The sequence below is a fragment of the Podarcis pityusensis genome (genome assembly GCF_964106645.2).
Source record: "Podarcis pityusensis genome assembly, chromosome: 8".
Taxonomy (NCBI): domain Eukaryota; kingdom Metazoa; phylum Chordata; class Lepidosauria; order Squamata; family Lacertidae; genus Podarcis; species Podarcis pityusensis.
The window spans coordinates 56,967,235-56,988,743 of NC_138033.1; the positions used below are offsets into that span (position 1 = coordinate 56,967,235).

The window sequence follows — 21,509 nt, forward strand, 5'->3', positions numbered from 1 at the left end:
AGTGCTTGGAATGAACTAGTTCAGTTTAACAAAGTTCACCAAATTAGTTCAAACAATTCCTGTAAGTGGTTCCTAGGCATATCGGCTGGCTGAACTGAACCTGAATTAAGTTCGTTTTGGGGTAGAACTCTGAATGTTTTCTAGTTCTTCAAGATCATTCTCTTCTTCTTCTTCTTAATTTTTAATGCTTTAGACTCTTTGGGGCTTTAATTTTAAAGAACCTAATTGTTGGGGGAAATAAATTAAACGATGCACATTTCACTGCACATGCATTTTGATGTTTTCTTAGTCTTCCTAAGTATAAATTATACTTCATTATGATGCTGACCTCTGGTAAGGATGATGAGCAAACTAAGCCTTCGCCCCAACTTTGAAGCTGCTGAGAGCAACCATTATCCCAGCTCCTTCATGGCAACCCCTGCCATTAATCCACCTCCAAAGCTGGGAGACAGGCTGGAGACGGTTTGAAAACTGTGTAGCACTATGAAAAATAGTTGCAGCATTTGGGACTTTTTATTTAAAGAAAAGGAGAGTATGAAGTGACATGATAGAAGTTTATAAAATTATGCAGTGAACAGAGGAGTTTTTTCTCCCTCTCTTGTAACACTAGAACTCAAGGACGTCCAATGAAATGGAATGTTGGAAGATTCAAGGCAAATAAAAACGAAGTCCGCCCTACAGCACATGCAATAAGCTTGCTAGTCCTTCAGGTGCCACAAGGCACTTTGGTTATTTTTGTTGCAAGAGATTAACATGGCTACCCCTCTGAAGAAAAAAAACATGGTGTGCCCTATGGGGCCAAGATTATTCAGGGACACGCGCGCACACGTGCACACAAATATCCTAGGGTAGAACTACTAAATCGATTCCCCTTCGGTTGATTTTAACACCCAAGGGGGTCTGTAGGGAAGGAGGCTATATTTCAGATATTTGGGGCCTATGCTTTTAGGAACTAGCTGTGATTGTTATGAGACATCTGTTGCCGTTCTGTGATGCTGGGTGACTGTTGTTATTTCCCATCTGTTTCCACCATTATGATGGCAGTGTGATTTGTTTCACTCCAAACAAACCACATTGTTAAGCCACGTTTCGCTACTGGCTTACCAACTGTGGTTTGTTTGGAGTGAAACAACCCATGATCCCAGGGCGTGGACATAACATTAAGCTGGGGATCATGGGGTTTCCCCCTTATGCTAGGGGAGAAACAAAGTAGAAACTATCTCCACATTCATAGAAAATCATTAACTATGATTTATCATGATGGGCAAACAAGACCACTGTTTTGCTTTGGTTGTTTTACTGTATTTTTTTTGTAATTGATATTTTTGTTTCCATTTCTCCTTGTTTAGAAATAAACCAAGGTGAGTAACAAAGAACTGTGTGGGTGTGGGTGGGTGAGTGTGTATTAAAAGAATAAACACACTTTCCATATTTCCTGTTGCCTTCACCCTCCATAACTAATTGTTCTGTTTTTTTCTAAGGAACACTTAAACATTGCAGTTATACATCTCCTTTAGAAGAAGTTGACCTTGTACACAATGCATTCTCCATAATCAAAACTGGAAGGGAAACGGCTACAATGTTAGACACTCTTACTTGAGATTAAACATAACTGAACTCAAATAAGTATGCAAGGTTTGGGACTGCATGGTTACAACCTGCAGTGCATTTAATCTGCAACAATACTTCCACTGATTTTAGTGAGTTGCTACTACAGTGGTACCTCGGGTTACAGATGCTTCAAGTTACAGACACTTCAGGTTACAGATTCCGCTAACCCAGAAACAGTACCTCGGGTTAAGAACTTTGCTTCAGGATGAGAACAGAAATCGTGCGGCAGTGGCACAGTGGCAGCGGGAGGCCCCATTAGCTAAAGTGGTACCTCAGGTTAAGAACAGTTTCAGGTTAAGAATGGACCTCCAGAACGAATTAAGTTCTTAACCTGAGGTACCACTGTAAAACGTTTTACCTCTGTAAGAAAAACAAGTTTATAAGACAGTTCATGCTTTCAGGTTTATTCTAAAAAGGCAAAAAATCAGATCTAATTTTCCAGGATGTCAAAATAAGCCAACATATAATGAATGACTCCATGCCATAAGGCTTCCATACGCCACATTTAACAGACACAAAACCACGGTTATTATAACCCCCACCAATTTCCTAGCAATTCTTTCAATGATTTGAGTCTGCAGTAATGGAGAAACTCAATGAATGGTTCTGAAAACATGACATTGTGGTTCAGACGTTTCTTTGGAATTCGTGCAAAATGTGCTAGGTACTCCATTACTCTTTTCTTCCCTGGCGTACTCAGAAATTTATGCAAACCAAGGTGGGGGGGAATCAACTGCTGAAGTTCACCAAATCTTCTCCTGGTTAAAAGGCATGTTGATGGTTTTAAGTGTCTAGACATTGTTGAAATAACTGTGGCATAGTTAGTATGTGAAAAATGCTGGAAGCAGGTATCTTTGGTGTCTTGACTGCATTATAGTAGGAATTGGGAAGTGGAAACCTCTGGGCCAAATTTAACCCCTGTGGGATTCTGTCCTTGTTAGTTTCCAAGTCAGAGCCATGAGAGGCAACAAGAAAGTTGAACCTGAAGCCCACCCACCACCACTTGCTCGGGTTTTTCCTCCAGAAAATCCAATTCCTGACCATGAGTCAAGCCACTTTATTACAGTGTGCCCTGCCTTATTCTCTCCACCATATTACCCATCAATGAAAAAAGCACTGTGAAAGTAACAAATTATACTGTACTCCGACCACCACAACCTAGCTGAAAAGGAAATATCTAATCAGTTGGTTCCTTCCAGTTTTGGAATACTTTGAAATGGAAAGAAAGAAAGAAAAAGCAAGCTCCAAATCAGTAGACGATCTAAAACTGCAGCTCACGGGACTTCCGGGGGAGGCGCCTCCGGCAATGGCAGAATTCCTCTGACCGGGAGGAATCTGCTCCGTGGAAATCTGGGTCTGGCCGCCACGGCGAAGGCGGAGACCCGTTAAAATCACAGGCGGGAGAAGCCTGTGAACGTGGGATTCGGCGGGCACCTTTTGCGCCTCCCCCACTCGCGGGGAACCCCGGTTTTTGGGGCTCCGGAGCGATGTGGGGTGAGCGGCGCGGTGCATCGAATCGTCTGCTTCTTCCACGGAGCGAAGCCGCATTGCTATTGCCAGAGAGCGCTGACCTTTTCCTGTGGACAATTTGACTTTAAAGTAATTACCTGTGAGTAGAGTTGAAACGGAAGAATTGGATCTCTAGAAGTTTAATTTGGCATCGTAACAGGGAGGTACAAAACAGGAAGTCCGCCTTCCCTTTGTGTAAATAGACTGAGGCAACGAAGTTGCAAGCTGGAGTCCTGGAAGGTCTTTTGTAAAAGATCAAATTTCCAACGGTAAAGAACATTAAACCCCCTCTTGGAGGCAGGAGAAGAGAGGGGGAAGGTGTGGATTGAATATGCCTGCGGGAGAGAGCGGAGAGGCTTAAAACACCGCCACTCAGTCCCTGGAAACGGGCTGCTAGTAAGATTGATTTTTGGGGGGGAATGTTCATTGACAGCGCTTAGAACGTTCATTGACAGCTAGCGAAATAAGAGAAATACATTGTTTCTACTGTTCCCGGCTGTTTTTAAAAAAGGAGGAAAGTAACTGAGAATTGAAATTAACTTCGGATTATTGAAACTGTGTTTAAAAGAGGACATATTGACCGATACAATTACAACTTGTTTCCCCCTAGTGGAAGCGTTTGAAATTGGTTACTTTACAGGAGCTGGGCTGGGGGAACTTCCAGCTGCAAGATAAGAAAAGTGTGAGACTTTGGAATTGACCTTGAATTTCTAAAGTGTTATGGCAAACGGAAGGGAAAAAGCAGACGGGATGTTGACAGAGGAGGCCTTAGTGGCTGCATTATTGAAAATAAATGATTCGCTGGAACAACCCCACAAGAAAACAGATGCGAGGAATGCGAAACTGGATGTTGCAAATATTGAGACTGATTTAATTGTAGAAAGTTTAAATAAGGTGGGACAAAAGGTGAATACTAATTCAGAAACCACCCAGAAACTGATACAGGAATCTACTCTGATACGGCAAACTGCAGATGAAGTCAGGGAAAAAACCCTTGCTGCTGAACTTAAGGTGATACAACTGGAGAGGAGAGCCCCATCCATACAAAGACAACTTGATGAACATAAGCTGACATTCGTTATGACTGAACTTAGAGAAGAGCGGATACTGTTGTGGTTTCAAACATTGCAAGCTCTGGATGGGATGGAGGGTCTCAGGAGGTGGCAGAGGGATGCTCCTAGAGTTGTTTGGCAGGGCAGGAAGCCTTGAGTTAAGCTTAAGATATTGATGGATGCTAAAGAAGGAGGTGGACCTGCCCTGCCAGACCTTTAAACTTCGTTGTGAATCATCTGCCTTTTGCTGGTTGAGAGAATGGTTGCTTCTTGAAAACACCGAAGTGTTGGATAATGGCAGACGAAGTAGATGGACTATAGGGAATTAGCGGAAATGACTGGCAAGATCCGAGACCAGGGTGAAGAGCCGGTGGAAGAAGATTGGAAAAAGTTTAAAGACTATTTATAGAAATACTGTAAATTTAAGGATTGTTAGAAAAATGTTGGAATGAAATTACATGGCTTTAGTTGAAATGTCATAAGGAATTAATTATAAATAGATTAATAGAAAATTAAAGAAAAAGTATGGCAAGAATGTGTTAAGATAATTATAGAACAGAAAACAGTAAGATGGAAAGGAATTGCTGAAACAAATAATAGAAGTAGAATACAAAAAGGGAGGTGTGAGGAAGTCGCTGGAAATAAGTGAATGAAATATAAGATATTGAAAATGTTTGAGGTGTTTTTAAATTGTTTTTGTTTGTCTTTGCTTGATTTGATATTTGTATTGTTTTTTCTTTCTTTTTTCCTTTTCTTTGTGTTTGTTGCTGTGTTGGAAATTTTGAAAAAGTAATAAATATCATTTTAAAAAAATAATAAAACTGCAGCTCACGGATGAGCAAGGACCAATATTTCTGGCAAGGAGGTGGGAAGCAGCCTTAGCCTCACCAGCTCTTTGCACGCTCTCTCTCTCTTTGAGTGTGTTCAACCCTTTTGCATCTCAGGCTATAGTAAACAGTAGTATTAATGTGTCATGAGGCTCTCTGGTGTTCTAAACATGCTTACCTTTCTGGAAGCTCTTTAAGATGGGTTTTTTTTAAAAGAAAAGGATTCTAACCCATCTATCTGGAACTGTCAGAGATAACAATGGAAGGGCACATTCCATGAAAGGCTCAGCATCCATGGAAAAGGCAGCAGACAGTCACTCCGCTATGGCTGCACGCACACTATCCTTTCAAAGCACATCTGAAGCACCTTCGTTCCCTCAAAGGATTATGGGTACTGTAGTTTCTAATGGGTTGCTGGGAACAGCAACTCTGTCAGAGGCAAAGTACGGAGCCCATAATTCTTTGAGGGAAAGAACGTACTTCGAATGTACTCAAAAGGTATAGTGAGTACACAGCCTTAGACGACATTATTTAAACTTTTCTGCTTCTTCCCACGAGGATCAACGAGGTTCTACCTGCCCCAACTCTTCCTTCTTCCTCGCCATCTTTGAATCCTCAACAGCGGGTTAATTGAAAAAGGCCTTCAGCAAAGCTGTCCTACTTGTTCGTGATCAGTGCATGGCAGAATTTGGAAGAGAAAGGGGTGTTTTGGCCCTCGCCCATTCCCACCTGGATTAAGGCCATAACACTCTCAAAGGAGAGAGGAAAAAGTCACACATTAAATTTGTCCTGCTGCAACCCTATGGATGCTCCTTTGGGAGTAAAACGCACTGAATTCAGAGGGACTCACTTCTGTGTGAACATGCACAGATGAAAAATCCCCTTAAGGTTCCCATTGTGAGACTTGCACAAAGGATAAACAGTATCTCAGGCTGCTAAAATGCCAGTTGAAGTAGAGGATAAAGGAGAACCAGCTGGAGTAATTTATTCAGGCTTTCAATGGGCCTTTGACAAACTCCTCACAATTAGCTACTGAAGAAACCAAGTAATCAGGGAGCGAGGTAAAGCATTACTTTAAAAAAAAGGGGGGGAGGTGGAAACTCAACTAGGAACACAGAAACAATGGCAAATGTTGTCATCATCAATCTGAAGATTCAAGATGTCCTATCAGAGTCAAAGCTGATTAACACGTCAATTGAGAGAGAGAGAAAGGTTGCAAAATAGCCTAACCCAGAAAAGGACACATTGGATTATAGTCCCAAATAGGATTGATGGGATACAGGCACCTCCTTTCAGATGTTGCTACAGTGCTCGCACTGATGGGCTTATCTGATCTGCAAGAGCCTTTTTCGAATAAAGCAACTTATTGCATCACGAACACTGCTGTGTGAGAACTGGCCCTCATTTAGGATAAGAGAGGAGCAATGACGCTATAGCATTTTAAACTGAATTCCTGAACAATATCAGCTTGAGGATCCACTCAACTTCATTTGACCCTGGTCCCATGCACACCCTAAAAACTATGTAATTGCAGAATTGCATCCTGGCTCTTGGGGGGGCGGGAAAACACAATCACACACACAGCAACACAAAACACATTATTCACAGATTCTTCTCAGAAATTCCGCACTAGTGGTAGCTCATGTTTCACCACCTCCATCAAAGGGAGAAGAGCTGGAGGCAGACAGCAGCAGGAAACTTTGGAAGGGGAGACACAATCCTTTAACTCAAAAAATGTGTCTCCTCTTCTCCCTCCTATTGCTGCACCCAGAGGTTCCTCACTGCAGAATTATAACCTGCAAACTGGGAATTTTTGTGGAGAGGGGCTGCTGGGGGTGGTGCTGTTTACTGAATATGGATTACCATCTTGGGACCTTACACAATTCTTCTGCAGACTGGGGAATCAGTATTTCACTATAGAAACCCAAATTCATATCCCCACTCAGCCCTAAAGCCTACCCAGTGACATTGAGTCAGTTACTCTGCCTCAGGCAAACCCACCTTAAGGGTTATTACAATAAATGGGGGGGGGGGGAGAGACTTAACCATTTATGCCATCTTAAGCTCTTGGAATAAGGTGGAACGTGACTTTTATTACTTAACATTTACTTTTGGTCCCATGGCAACTCTCCCAAACCTCCCCTTGCTAGCTAGTTACTTATTTCATTTGTATCCCACTTTTTTCTCCAAAGAGCTCAAGGCAGTATACTTGGCAGCTCAAGGCACTATCCTCCCCCTCCTCATCTAATCCCCACAACAACCCTGTGAGGTAGGTTAAGCTAAGAGGCAGTGGCTGGCCCATGGTCACTCAGTGAGCTTCATGGCCAAGTGGGGATTTGAATCCTGGTCTCTCATGTCCCAGGCTGCCACTCTAACCACTGCAGTGGTTCACAGTGGCAGCAAATTTCTATTTAGAATTTCCTGGCTTGAAGCAAAGGCTCTTACCCACTGTATTACCACTGCAAACCTAACTCAGTAAAATGAGAACTGAAGAGCCACCTTCACATAATAGAAATAGGCTTATGAACTAGAGCATGATGGAAGAAAACATACTCCCTATCACATTCCAACACCGATTTATATTATTCTGCCTTTTAAAAAAAGAAGAAGTAGTACTGGTAATTATGGAACTTATCCCACAAGTATGAAGCACGCAGTTTTGTAACCAGATCTGCATATTCTCCATCCTACACTGAATAGGATGCTGTCAAGGTGACACTGTGCTGTGCAATTGCTTTTCTTTTTTTAAAAAAAACACTTTTTAAAAAAAAGCTAGTTTAATGATTAATCCTGCTTCAGCTTTTATAAAAGGGTTTCTAATCACCTTGCGTATTACACTACAGCTTTTTAAAAAGGGAGGTATTTAAAATTTGAAGGAGGGATACTAAAACAGGGAAGAAGCCGTTTTTCCCAATTATCTCTACATTGTGCACACCAAACACACTCCAATAGGATATTTCACACTAGAATCTAGTGACTAGTTATGGACTAGTCTCATCTCATTGTGTCCAACCAGACATTACGAGCATGCATGGCTAGCACCAGCCTACATTTCCTCAGTAACATGTAGTACCGTCACAGTCAACCTTTACACAACTGGAGTGCATCTTTAACCCTAAACTATACTGCACAGCACAATGACAACAAGGCCATATTGCACCGCAAGCGAGTTCTCGCTGCAAGGAGAGGGCATGTCCTTTTTTGCCTGCAACGTTTTCCCAAGAATTTGGATCATCTTATATTGAAGTGGGCATGAAGAAAGGCCAACAACTGTGCACTTCAGAACTCTGCAGACTCCAGCAAGATGTGTTTAAGTACATGGGTGGGGGCTCCCCCCACCTCCACAGATACTGATGGGTATCTACTGTGCCTAGATACTGCACACCCAATGATAAACCACTTCCATCCTTTGACTATGAACTGATGCAACTTAGCCACAATCAAAGGGTTGGTTTTAATTAGAGAAACTTAGTGTTGATCTGGCCTTCTAACAGCTGTTGCTGCGGGTCCTTCAGCTTGGTGGGAAGAGCCACTTTATAGTACACGCTCAATGGTCGGATCATCTGCTTTGCATGCAGAAGGTCACGGGTTCAATCCCTAGGGTCTCCTGGTACTTCCTCATCCTTCAGCACATGTCCAGCTTGCAACTTAACCCACCTTTAAAAGGAATTGGGAAGTAGCAGCAGCTGCTGCTATGACCTGAGGGATGTAGAATGTGATCCTTTTTGTAGACTATGGTGGTGAAGGTAGGTGTGGGTGGGTGGGTGGGTGTATTTCATCTACTAGTCTCACAATGGCTGTTGTAAACACCTTGCAAACCAACCTGGAATTGCCTCAGCCAGTTATCATCTCTATCTTATTCTCTACCTCAGGTTCCTTGGGAGCAACATATCACCATCAGAACCACAATGAACTCAAGACAGCTTTGGCCAGTTTTTGCCCCCAGTCGCAAACCACTGCGTTAACATTGGCTAACATGAGGTCAAGTCTTGCGTTTGGAAACAGGTTCTGGCAAGTATTACATCCTCTCCATGCTGATTTCCTGGGTGAAGTTCGTTCTGTTATTTGTCATGAACCCTCACAAGCTTATCACATCATCGTGAGTCACTCACCACCTGTCCATCTGGTTTACTGTAAAAGCTACAAATTCTTTAAAAGGACACATTTCACACTGAAGGGTTCTTATTAATACCCTTGGAGAAAGCAATTGCTATAAGGGGAAGCTTAAACCTAGTTCTTCCTGCATAGATGAAATGTGTACGAAATAGATTGTGAATCACATGAAGTTTGTACAACTACAATTCCAAAATGAACACATGTGTAATCTACATATGCAAAGATGTGGTTTGCCTGCACAAACTCAAATGAGGCAGTTCATCTCAGAACACTGATAACCCGGGCCACTTTTATTGACTGTATAGGTTGCATGGACTGATGAAACCATATGTTAAGCCTAGAAAAGAGGAGACTGAGAGGAGATATGGTAGCCATCTTCAAATATCTCAAGGGCTGTCACATGAAAGGTAGGGTAGGACTCAAACCAATGGCTTCAAGTTACAAGAAAGGAGATTCCCACTAAACATCAGGAAGAACTTTCTGACAGCAAGAGCTGTTTGACAGTGCAAGAGACTCCCTCAGGAGGTTGTGGACTCTCCTTCCTTGGAGGGTTTTAAGCAGAGGTCGGATGGCCATCTGTCATGCATGTTTTAGTTGAGATTCCTGCATTTCAGGGGATTTGACTAGAGGACCCTTGCGGCCTCTTCTAACTCTACAATTCTATGATCCAAACAGGCTCGTAATGAAGATTTCTTGGAACAGAGCAAATAATGAACTCCGAAAATCCCCAGCAGTACTTAGCTAATTGAGAACCACTGTTCTAGAAGGTTTGTTGAATGGGGACAAGCACAAATATAAATCTGCATGGAACTCAGGTTGCCACTTCATGCACCTGATGAAGTGGACTGTAGTCCTCCAATGCTTATGGCATAGTAAGTCTGTTAGTCTTTAAAGGTGCTATAAGACTTCTCAGTCAGTAAAAGCATGAGACTCTTAATCATGCATTTCTGCATTGCAAGGGGTTGGAATAGATGACCCTCGTAGTCCCTTCCAATTCTATGATTCTTTGATTCTTGTTGTTTCCAGTGGGTGACAGCCTTATAAATCAATGCCAGCAGTGTAGAGAGAAAAATTGTCAAACTTGAAATAGCTCTTGGAAATCATTTCCATTCAGGAAAGAAAGACTTGTTTTCAGCAATAAGAACTATGGTCTTGAAAGGCTAGGAGCACATTTTGTTCAGATAATCAGCAGCCTCCATGAAACGCTGTTCTTTATTCTGAAAATGAACACTTTGGCTGCAGTTGGCTAATTTCCCACCTTCTCTTAACAAAAGCATTACCAAAAAAAAAATTAAAAACCCTTTCTCCGCTGTAGTTTTAGAGACATGCTCAATATCTGTAGGCTTACGAAACGCAGAGACTGCAACACCAAAAGGAAATGAAGTTTAAAAAGGGAAATGAACAGTGCCATATTGAACAGATTACAGCACAGATTGGTCAACAGATGCAGCCCGTCAGAACAGTCACTCCCTTTCACTCCTAGAAAAACCAAATGTAAACAGAGAGCAAGAGGGCATATCAATTGTGAATTATGGAATATGCTTCACGGTGACCATTCGGGGTTTTCCCGCCCTCCCCTGCTGCCAATAATGGGAAGCACCTGTACCTCAGGGTTGCCGCTGAAATGGTAACGATGAGCTGCTCATCTGTTAATGCATCTGTTAATGCATTTTCAAAGCCCCATTGCTTAATAAACGACAGTTTCCTGAAAGTTCTGGACATCAACCCAGAGGCAAGAAGAAGCAATTCACTAACACCCGAAAGTAATCCCAGGATTTTCATGAATAGAGCATAATGTAGGATGCTGCCTTACTGCAGGCAAGGCTGGTTGCCTTTCTTGCCTAATATTGCCAGAAACTCTCTAGTCTAATCTCATCTGAGGCAGAGGACTTTCCTATCATTTGCCACCAGGCCCTTTTAAAAAACTGGCGATGCCAATGATTGAACCTGAGACCAAGTGCAAGCAAAGGAAGTGCTCTACCACTAAGTCATAGTGTCCCTCCCCTCATTAATGATTTATTGGCAGTCCAGGAAACAATTTAACCACATGAAACAATGCTGAGCTGTGCCTCTGAGGGTGTGCAGAGTGCATATCTCTTAAATAACCACTGGCATCTTCTGCACCACTGAGATTAAGGGTTTTCAGCTATGACATCTCTGAGTTGTATTCAACATTATATGTACTTGGTGAAGACCTAATTCAACCACAGATCTATTAATTTCAGTAGGTCAAGCAGAATTTAGTTGGATTCAACCCTCCCCCTCTCTATATGATCAATGTCTGTACTAATAATCAGAGTAGGATGCCTGCAATGTTTGATACCTGTTACATGCCCAGTTGATGTAGGCTATAACCTTAGCACCCTTCCTTACTGGGAAGTAAGTCTTACTCAACACAGTGGGACTTCTGAATATGCTGTATAGCACAGATGGGGAAGTTGCAGCTTTCAAGATGTTGCTGCACTACAACTCCCATCATCCCTGCCACTGGCTGGGGCTGATGGGAGCTGGAGTCCAACATCATCTGGTGGGCCACAGGTTCCCTATCCCTACTGCATACGACTACTGTTAAGTTTTGACCAGTTGAAAAGAAGTGCTGCCATGCAAAACATTTGAAGGCATAAATCTAAAAAGAAGACTTCATGCTTTTTTCTTCAAAGTTATTTATGCAAACATTTGATCAATCGACTAAATCTTTGTTTAAATAAAGCACTCTGAAATAAGGGACGTTTACATATACAATTGACCCAGAGGAGAGATTGAACAGGGAGATGCCAGGATTGAAGACTGCCTGAAACCTACCCTATATCTTCCCAACAGAGCTTCTGCTTGTAGCCTATGTACCCACCATACATTTAAAGTACACACCCACACCCTGGGAACTGTAGTTTGTTAAGGGTCCTGGCAATTGTAGATCTGTAATGATTAAACTACAGTTCCCAGGATTCTTTGGTGGTTGCTCATTAGAGAGGAAGAACACTCTGGATATGCTCAGAGGCAAAGAAACATCCTAAGCGCTATAAATTTTTAATCAATTGGTTTGACTGAAAACTTTTTAAAGTCAATTAAAAAGAGACTTTGTTAACACATTATTTAGAGAGACATTATTTTTCAATGTGAATTATAAGAAGAGTCAGTGCCATCTTAGGAGAGGTGGTTCTGCTTTCATTCTCACGCAGGAGAGAATGCCTCAAATGCACCACGGAAGAACCAACCAAGAATGTTCTTTTTTCCCCTTACGGAAGGATCAGGGCCGTTCTTCTGCTCCTATGCAAGAGCATGCAGATTTCATCAAACAAGTTCTTAAACTCAACCAACAACCTTAATGTTTCTTTGATTTGAGCAATTACCATAACAGCATCAGATAATGGCCAAGATTCAGAATTTAGTATGGAGACAAATTTCATCGCAATCTTAATGCTCAGCTTGCTGGCTGTAAGCTCCATTGAAGACACAGGGATCCTTTCTCCTGAGTGCTGCATAGGACTTTACTGGGTGTTATACGTGTGTGTGTGTGTGTGTGTGTGTGTGTGTGTGTAAATATATGTGAACACATACACAAACATGTATATATGTCTCTGTGTATTTCATAACACAAAAATAATCTCAACACGTCCGAAACATTTTGAAAGGATGCCCCTCATCTTCCACAGTTCACAAAAGAAAAAAAATATCCCCAGCTACATTCCATCAGCTGCCAAGGAGATCCACCTGGGCTACTAAAAGATGCAAGGATCAAAGCCTTCCTCCCCTACTCCGCAGAGTTTTTTGAGGAGAGGTGGACAAAGTGAGAGCTAGAAGTGTCTGCAGACCGTGCATGCTCAGAGGTACACTTGTTTTCTGTCTTCAGATCCTTGACTTAAAAAATAAATAAAAAGGAGATGGAGGAAGAGGAAGGGACAACGCTATCTTTCCCCAAGCCCCTTATTCTATTGCGCTAGAAGCCCCAACCAGCCAATTAGCGCAGCGCAACCTCTTTTTCTTCCCCGAGCGCAAGAACACCCACCAAACAAGCGACCTGGCCAGATATCTGGGGGGGTCCTACGGAGGAGGAAGGTCCGCGCGCAAAAGTTAGGAGGAGGCGGCGGCACGCGCGCAAAGCCCTCACGCCCCCCCCCCGCCTTTTTGACGCTGTGAGAGTTAAGGGCACTTATCCGAAGCGTCTGAGGTACCGGGCCCGCCGCGCCCAGGGCGCACGGAGCAAACAGCCCCTAAACTCACCTCTGCCGCTGCTGCTTCTCCGGCCAGGGCTTCGTCGCTGTCCTCGGCTGGGGGTTTTGCCTACCCTGCCTGCGTGCGTAGGTGGGTGTGCGAGAAAGAGAGGAGAGCCCAAGCCGAAGGGTGAGTCAAAAGCGGAAAGGCGCTGCCTGCCCGACGTGCGGGTGCCGCCCCTGCCCTCTAGCGGCGTCGGCTCCCCCGGCGGCGCGGCCACTCTCCCGCCTCACCAAGCACGACTGCAGCGAGGCCAGAGCGGAGGGAAGGCGCGCTTCGCCTGCCTCCGCGGTGGGAACCGAGGCAGGTGCTTCAGGGGCGGGGCCTGGGGAAACCCCGCCTCTAGTTGCGCGTTGCGCGCCTGGCGATTGGCGATTGGCAGCCCGTTCCTTCCCCTTTCTATAAGCCCACGTGGAGCTGCAGAATGATGTGGGAGCACGAGGGTCGGGGCGCAGCGGGCCTCTAGAGAGCTTGGAAATGTAGAGTTGCAAGCATGGGCGTAGCCAAGGAGGAGAAGCTGCCCCCAATTAAAAAATCAATAAAAATACTTAGCAAACTGAGGTTCTGACCCCCCACCTAACAAAAATCCTGGCTACGCCCATGGTTGGAAGGGACCCCAAGGCACCTCTACTCCAAACCCCTGCAGCAGAGAAATCACAAGGAAAGAATCCCTGATCGATGGCCACCCAACCTCTGTTTTTAAGAAAACCTCCCATGAAGGATAGCCCACCACTTTATGAGGTAATCCCTTACATTGTCCAACAGCTCTTGCCTTCAAAAAGTTCCTGCTGATGTTTATTTGGAATCTATATTGTAACTGGAATGCATTGGTTTGAGCAGCAGAAAACAAGCTTGCTCCATCTTCCATGTGACAGCCCTTCAAGTATTTCAAGACAGGTATCCTATCATATCACTTCTCTGCCTTCTCCAGGCTAAACATACCCAACTTCCTCAACCTTTCCTCACAAGGCTTGGTTTCCAGACCTTTGATCATCTTAGTCACCCTCCTCTGCATCTGTCCTAGCATGTCATTTGAGGTTAAGCCTAGATCATACTGGTACTCAGCACCTGCAGTGCATTGCCTAAGATCATCTCTGGCCAATTTATATGAAATTGTAGTCCAAAACATCTGAAGGGCACCAGGTAGGTGAAACCTCCTTTAAATAATGTTGTCCAACCCTGCAAAACATATAATTATTACTTGTTTAAGTCCAGGCCTTACAGGCCTTTTGTGACTTGGTTTCGTTTCCTCTGAAAAGGCATCCAAGTAGAAACACCCAGCTGCTCATATCATCCCCAGGTTAACCTCGTCCCCCTGAATGCTGGTGTCTATTTAACAAAGAATCCTTTTATCTGCTGGCCTTCACAACCTGATTGAGCTCCTATTTCTGTAGCAGACATTCATTCCCATGCCCAGAAAAGGATAACCAGTCATGATCAGCTTCATTTTAAAAAAACAAAAAACCCCAAAACAGAAAAACACCCAACCAATATCTTGTTCTGAAAATTTCTTACTCTAGATATCAATAGAGCCCAGCTCTCTGGAGAGCCTGGTCATATGCCTCCCTTATCTCTCAAGCCAGAACTCTTATGTGTGGCAGGAGAGGTAGGCAGGGATGACTTATTGAGCATCCTATTTCAAGGAGGGGTGGCAAGGTGAAGCCATTTGCTTCAGGCAGGGGAGATGGCTTCAGGCCCCTTCTGTTGCACCACTGCCAGCCCCCAGCCCCCCCCCCCCGAGGCTTCCCACACCACCGATACAGTGCTGTTACCCTCTCCACTGCTGCTGTATTGTGGCAGCAGTGCAGGCACAATCACAGGCGAGGATACAGTTGCTGTGACAGGGTTGGCAGCAGCACAGGCACAGCAGAATGGGCAGGGAGGACACTGATATGTGGCTGCAGCGGGGGGGCATTGGGGCATTTTGCCTACAGTGGCAAAACATCTCAAGCCAGCCCTGACCCTGGTCTCCTAGATTAGGCCACATCTACACCATATATTTAAAGTACAGTGGTACCTTGGGTTAAGAACTTAATTCATTCTGGAGGTCCGTTCTTAACCTGAAACTGTTCTTAACCTGAAGCACAACTTTAGCTAATGGGGCCTCCTGCTGCCGCTGCACCGCCGGAGCACAATTTCTGTTCTCATCCTGAAGCAAAGTTCTTAACCCGAGGTAATATTTCTGGGTTAGCAGTCTGTAACCTGAAGCGTATGTAACCTGAAGCATATGTAACCTGAGGTACTACTGTACAGCGATACAACTTTAAATGCTCGTGGCTTCCCCCAAAGAATTCTGGGAGCTGTAGTTTATTAAGAGTGCTGAGGGCTGCTTGGAGACCCCCTTTCCCCCTCAAAGAGTTCAATCCACAGAGTAGTTTAATAATCAGTCCCTCTTCCCAGGGAACTCTGGAACTGGTAGCTCTGGGGGCTGGGAATAGGGTCTCTTAGCAGTTCTCAGCATCCATAACAAACTTTAGCACCCAGGATAATTTGACAGAAGCCATGACTGTTCAAAGAGATATCATACTGCTGCGCTAAATGTTTGGTGTGATTGTGACCTTAGAATGACACCCACTGGACATGTGGCAGTCAGCTGGATTGCCGGATACCGGTGACACATCATTTCTCTAGAGTGCCTTCTGAATTTCATTAATACAAGCAGGAATACAAAGAACATTCATCAGCTGTTCTCCAAGCAAAAAGACAAAAACTGCCTTTGAGCCCTATTGCTCCTGCCTGAGGTGCCCTTTAGTAGGAAGGCAGGTGGTATTGATAGCCACACATAAGACAAGTCCTGCTGTGTCAGACCAAAGGTCTATTTAGTCTGGCCTGCAGCTTCCCACAGTGCCTAACCAGATTCTTCCAGAAACCCACAAGCAGTTTGAAGGTAACAGCAGGGCCCGTGTTGTCACTCCCTGGCAACTGGTGTTCAGAGTTACAGTGCCTCTGAAACTCAGTTATGTTCAACTTTTCACAGGCAATAGTTTTGATAGATCTATCCTTCATGGATTTGTCTGTTTCCCCCTATAATGCCAACTAAGCTAGTGACCATCGTCACCCCCTCTTGTGACTCTGACCTTTTGCCAACTTCCGTCTGTGTTTGGGCAAGGCATAGGCAGCTTAGCGGCCCTTCCTTTTGCCCAGAGAACCCTAGGAAGCTATTGTAGTTTTGTGAATGGTGGACAGGATGCTCTGATGTCCAAAAACTGGGCATGGTCACCCATGCTCTGGCAGTGTATGTGCATGCACAAATAGGCATTGGTTTTTAAAAAACAATCAGTCAAGAGACAGCAGTTCTACATTGGGAAGGCAAGAGATACCAATAAAAATTGGATCAAGCCCCCTCCCTCCTTTCCCAGATAAGATTAGCAACAGCGACTTCTGACAGTCTTTGACTACATACAGCCTCCACTTCCAGACCATGCTTTTCATTTTCAGGAGACCAGCTCACTGCAGTATTCCCAAGTCTAACCATTTAACAGAGCAGAGCGGATCAGAGATGCGAGATCAGAGCAAATTGGAGTGCTCATGAAACTGCTCCGCTGTTTCCCAAGTGCTGGCGGAGAGCAGATCAAAGCACTAATTCCTCCTTCCAGAGTGCTTGGAGAGCATCCCCCTTCTGGTGATCTAGCTAAGAAATCTGTAGGAACACTGGGAGCTGCTTTCTTTTGAGTCAGACTGTTGGTCCATTAAGCTCAGTAATGTCCACCCTGTTGGAGGCAGTATGCCTCTGAACACCAGCTGTTGAGAATCACAGCTAAGTGTAAAGCGCTATTGTAATATAGTACTCCTGAAAAGTTGCTTACCTTCTCCTCTCCCTTTGCTGGGGATGATGTTATCAAGTTAAGGGCAACCAAAATGATCAGGGGGATGGAGCGACCCCCCCCCCCCAGTGAAGAAAGGTGACAGTATTTGGGCCTTTTTAGTTTATTTAAATGCAAATATTGATAAGTATATTTGAGTGTTATAAGAGCAGTATTTTTAAAAAAGCTATTGTTAGGTGTACTTCTTTTCTCCAATAAATTCCTGGGGTGACGTGCTTATGTGGATCTGATGACCTTCGGCAGTAGATCTTCAAGGTTTCTCATAGGGCAAGAAATGTAACCTATCTGAACATGCCAATAATTGAATCTAGGACCTTTCGCATTCAGAGCAGATGCTGTACCACTGAGTTATCTGGCTTCCCCATCTGGGCAGCCACAGCAGCCAATAAGCTTTTGGCAAGAGTGCTGCATGCATACAGCTGGTGCTGTGTTTTTGTTTTTAAAATCACCAGCAGAAACTGCTGGGGGCCAAAAAAATAAATAAAAATGCTTTGGGGACCGCACTTCACTCACAGGTCAGCCATTTGCCACTCCTGCTCCAGTGGTCTTGAATCACACAGCTCTGTAATTCTGTGCTTCCACGCACTTCTCAAACTACAGTTCCCAGGATTCATTGGGTGAAACAATGACAATGTAACACAAAGCACTGAAAGGGTTGTGATATATAGTGTTCACGGAGGGCATGCATGCATGCAAAAACAAGAAAACGACAAAGACAGGTGGAGACACGAGAAACTATGGTTCTTATCTTCACACTGGGTTTTTCTGGTGCCAGCTCAGCTGCAGTTTCCCAGTGCAATTACTGTGATAAAGATGGCTGTGTAGCAACAAAGCACTTATTCATATGAAGCTTGTTTAGATTAGTGAAAAAGAAAAAAGCAATTTAAGCACAAAGTGTCACTCTTTTACTAAGAACAAAAAACACCTGCTTATATTCTGACTGCGAGGGAGGGAGGAAGGAAGAAATCCAGGAAGTTACCCCTGCCCCCAAAAAACCTTTAGCAGTCCCCCCCCCCCACAAGAAACTTGAACTAGGCTAAATTAGATTACAAAGCACAGGAAATTGGGGTGGGGTGGTGAATACTGAGAGGCTGTTAGGGTCGCAAGTGGAGTTCGTGCAGAATAGGTAGACTACTTTTACCACAAATAAAATTCTTAGAACCAAAGGACACTGAGTGGGAGGTTTTTTTTAGAAACTTATGTTTTCTACCCAAATAAGGAAAGCTGCATTCACTAAGGAGTTAATTTTATTTTCCGAATGGTTAATTTCCACATTATATTTGAGCTTTCAAATAATGTAAAAGCCACTTCTGGATTTGGGATTCAAGATGAGCTTAACAGATTGGAGAGCTAGGCAGAAACGAAGAAAATGAATTTCAGTAGGGACAAACCTAAGGTTCTGCACTTAGGCAGAAAGAACCAGCTGCACAAATATAAGATGGGGGACACCTGGACTGCCCATAGTGCAAGTGAAAAGGATCCACACCTTAACATGAGTCAACAGTGTGATGCATCGGGGGTGAGGGGGTTGGGGGGAGCTAATGCTATTCTAGGCTGCATCAACAGAAGTATAGTGTCTCAATCAAGGCAAGTAATAGTCCTGCTCTACTCTGCCCTGGTCAGACCACTCCTGGAATACTCTGTCCAGTTCTGGGCACCACAATTTAAGGACGATATTGACAATCTGCAATGTCTACAGAGGAGGGCAACCAAGATGATCGAGGGTCTGGAAACTGAGCTTTATGAGGAACGTTTGGGTATGTTTAGCCTAGTAAAGCGGAGACTGAGAGGAGATATGATAGCCACCTTCAAATATCTAAAGGGCTGTCACATGGAGTAAGCTTGTATTCTCCTCCAGCGGCTGGAACCCAAACCAATGGATTCAAGTTGCAAGAAAGGAAATTCTGACTAAACGTTCTGAAGAACTTTCAGACAATAAGAGCTATTCAACAGTAGAATGGATTCCCATGAGAGGTGGTAGACTCTCCTTGTTTGGAGATTTTTAAACAGAGCTTGGATGATAATCTGTCTTGGACACATTATCTGAGATTCCGGCATTGCAAAGGGTTGGACTAGGTGACCCTCAGGATCTCTGCCAACATGTTGGAACCTTTCCTTATAGGCAAATTGCTCCACCCACTTGATCCTTTCGAATGCTCTTTTCTGAACCTTTTCCAGCTGTACAGTATTCTTTCGGGGCAAGGTGACCAGAACAGCACACCATTTTATACTAAGCTAAAAACTTACTACACGCCTCAGATTCTCTCTTTTACATCCCTTATTGTCTGCTTGCATTTTTGCAAATGCCTTCGTCCTTTGTTTTCATTTGAACGAGACACCCATTTTCTGAAGGAAGCCTTGCTTCCAGCAGCTTTTCTCCTCTCGGCTTGTTATCCACACCTGCATTGTTTCGGCCCTGGTGGTCCACAGAAGATAGCAAAAAATGCTACCATGTATGCATATTATGATTCTTTTGTATGGATTTTAATTGCAAGCTTTTGGAGGCTAATCAAGGATGAATGTGATGTGTAAAACAGGGGCAGGGAACCCGCAGCCCTCCAGATGTTGGTGTACAGCTTCCATCATCTGTGGGCATTAGCTGTAAGTGCTGGCGCCGATGGGAGTCAAAGTCCAACAACAGATGGAGGGCCACAGGCTCCCCACTACAGGAAACATTAAAAAAAAATACTTGATTCAGAAGGCAATACAGTGGTGGTGTTGTTGTTTAGTCGTTTAGTCGTGTCCGACTCTTCGTGACCCCATGGACCAGAGCACACCAGGCACTTCTGTCTTCCACTGCCTCCTGCAGTTTAGTCAAACTCATGCTGGTAGCTCCAACCATCTCGTCCTCTGTCGTCCCCTTCTCCTTGTGCCCTCCAACTTTCCCAACATCAGGGTCTTTTCCAGGGAGTCTTCTCTTCTCATGAGGTGGCCAAAGTACTGGAGTCTCAGCTTCTGGATCTGTCCTTCCAGTGAGCACTCAGGGCTGATTTCCTTCAGAATGGAGAGGTTTGATCTTCTTGCAGTCCATGGGACTCTCAAGAGTCTCCTCCAGCACCATAATTCAAAAGCATCAATTCTTCGGCGATCAGCCTTCTTTATGGTCCAGCTCTCACTTCCATACATCACTACTGGGAAAACCATAGCTTTAACTATACGGACCTCGTATAATACAGTGGTACCTCGGGTTAAGTACTTAATTCGTTCCGGAGGTCCATTCTTAACCTGAAACTGTTCTTAACCTGAGGTACCACTTTAGCTAATGGGGCCTCCTGCTGCTGCTGCACCGCCGGGGCACAATTTCTGTTCTCATCCTGAAGCAAAGTTCTTAACCCGAGCTACTATTTCTGGGTTAGCGGAGTCTGTAACCTGAAGTGTATGTAACCCGAGGTACCACTGTATACAGGCGCAGCATCCTGAGCCAGAGCAAGTAACTAAACGAAAAGCATGAACTAATGTCGCTCTTGTTCTGCTTACACACACAGACTCCCCACCCCCCTTCTTAATCTAAGAAGTAGCAGCATGCGAAGTGCCCTCAGCAGAGGCAAAACAGCTACCTTCTGTTCATGCCAGGTCAAACGAATTTCCCAAAACTTCTGTTAATCATGGTATGCACACTCAGATGAGTGTAAAGCAGGGGATCTGCTCCTAGAAAGAGGGACTTATCTCTTTAACCAGAAACACCTCCGTGGTTAGCTGCAGTCACTTAGATATGAACATTTACATAACCATGTTTTGAGACTGTTACCATCCCTATATACTGTCTCAGTTCCTTGTGAGAATGACAACCCTCAGAGAATATTTCCACCTGGAGTAACGTGCCCAGTTCTCCCCCACCCCATTTAATGATTTTGGGAAACTGGAACGTGTGCAGGGAGGTTGGGAACCAAGATGATCAAGGGTCCTAGAAACCAAGCCTTATGAAGGATGGGTTGAGGGCAGTGTTAGAAACTGAGATATGAAAGCTAGGAGCTAAATGGCACCTTAAACCTAGGTTATGGGCACAACAATGGAATGTCTAGGCACACTTTTTAAATAACAAGAATACAAGGCTGAAAATGGTCTAGTCCTTCCCCTGCCCAGCCCCCTCATATTCTTAGAGGGTCTCTTCTCCAGTCTTCAGAGTGTAGCTGGAAGTGGGGAGGCAGAAAAAGGTCCTCTTTTCCTTCCACTCTGCAGTTTTAATCTGAAATCTTAGGTGCAGAACTGCGCCCAGAGCTCAGAAGCTGCTCCCGCTAATGAAATTCCCTGTCACAAAATGCGCCTAGAAGAATGTGAGTTTTTGAAGACTGGTTGAGGGAACTGAGTATGTGCAGCCTGAAGAAGAGGTGGTTAAGAGGGGGCATGATAGCCATCTT

The 21,509-nt window shown here is 44.2% G+C and overlaps 1 protein-coding gene across 4 annotated transcripts in view; it reads right to left on the minus strand.

Annotated features, from left to right (window-relative positions):
- Positions 1–13,598, minus strand: part of ADCY7 (adenylate cyclase 7) — a 79,336-nt gene extending 65,738 nt beyond the window's left edge. For 3 of the 4 annotated variants that reach the window (XM_081015498.1, XM_081015497.1, XM_081015496.1), the window contains exon 1: positions 13,337–13,591. The gene's annotated coding sequence lies outside the window, so the exon portion shown is untranslated. Of the gene's footprint in view, positions 1–13,336 lie in introns of all 4 variants that reach the window. The other variant, XR_013989270.1, reaches the window with a different exon arrangement.
- Positions 13,599–21,509: the final 7,911 nt, after the last annotated feature.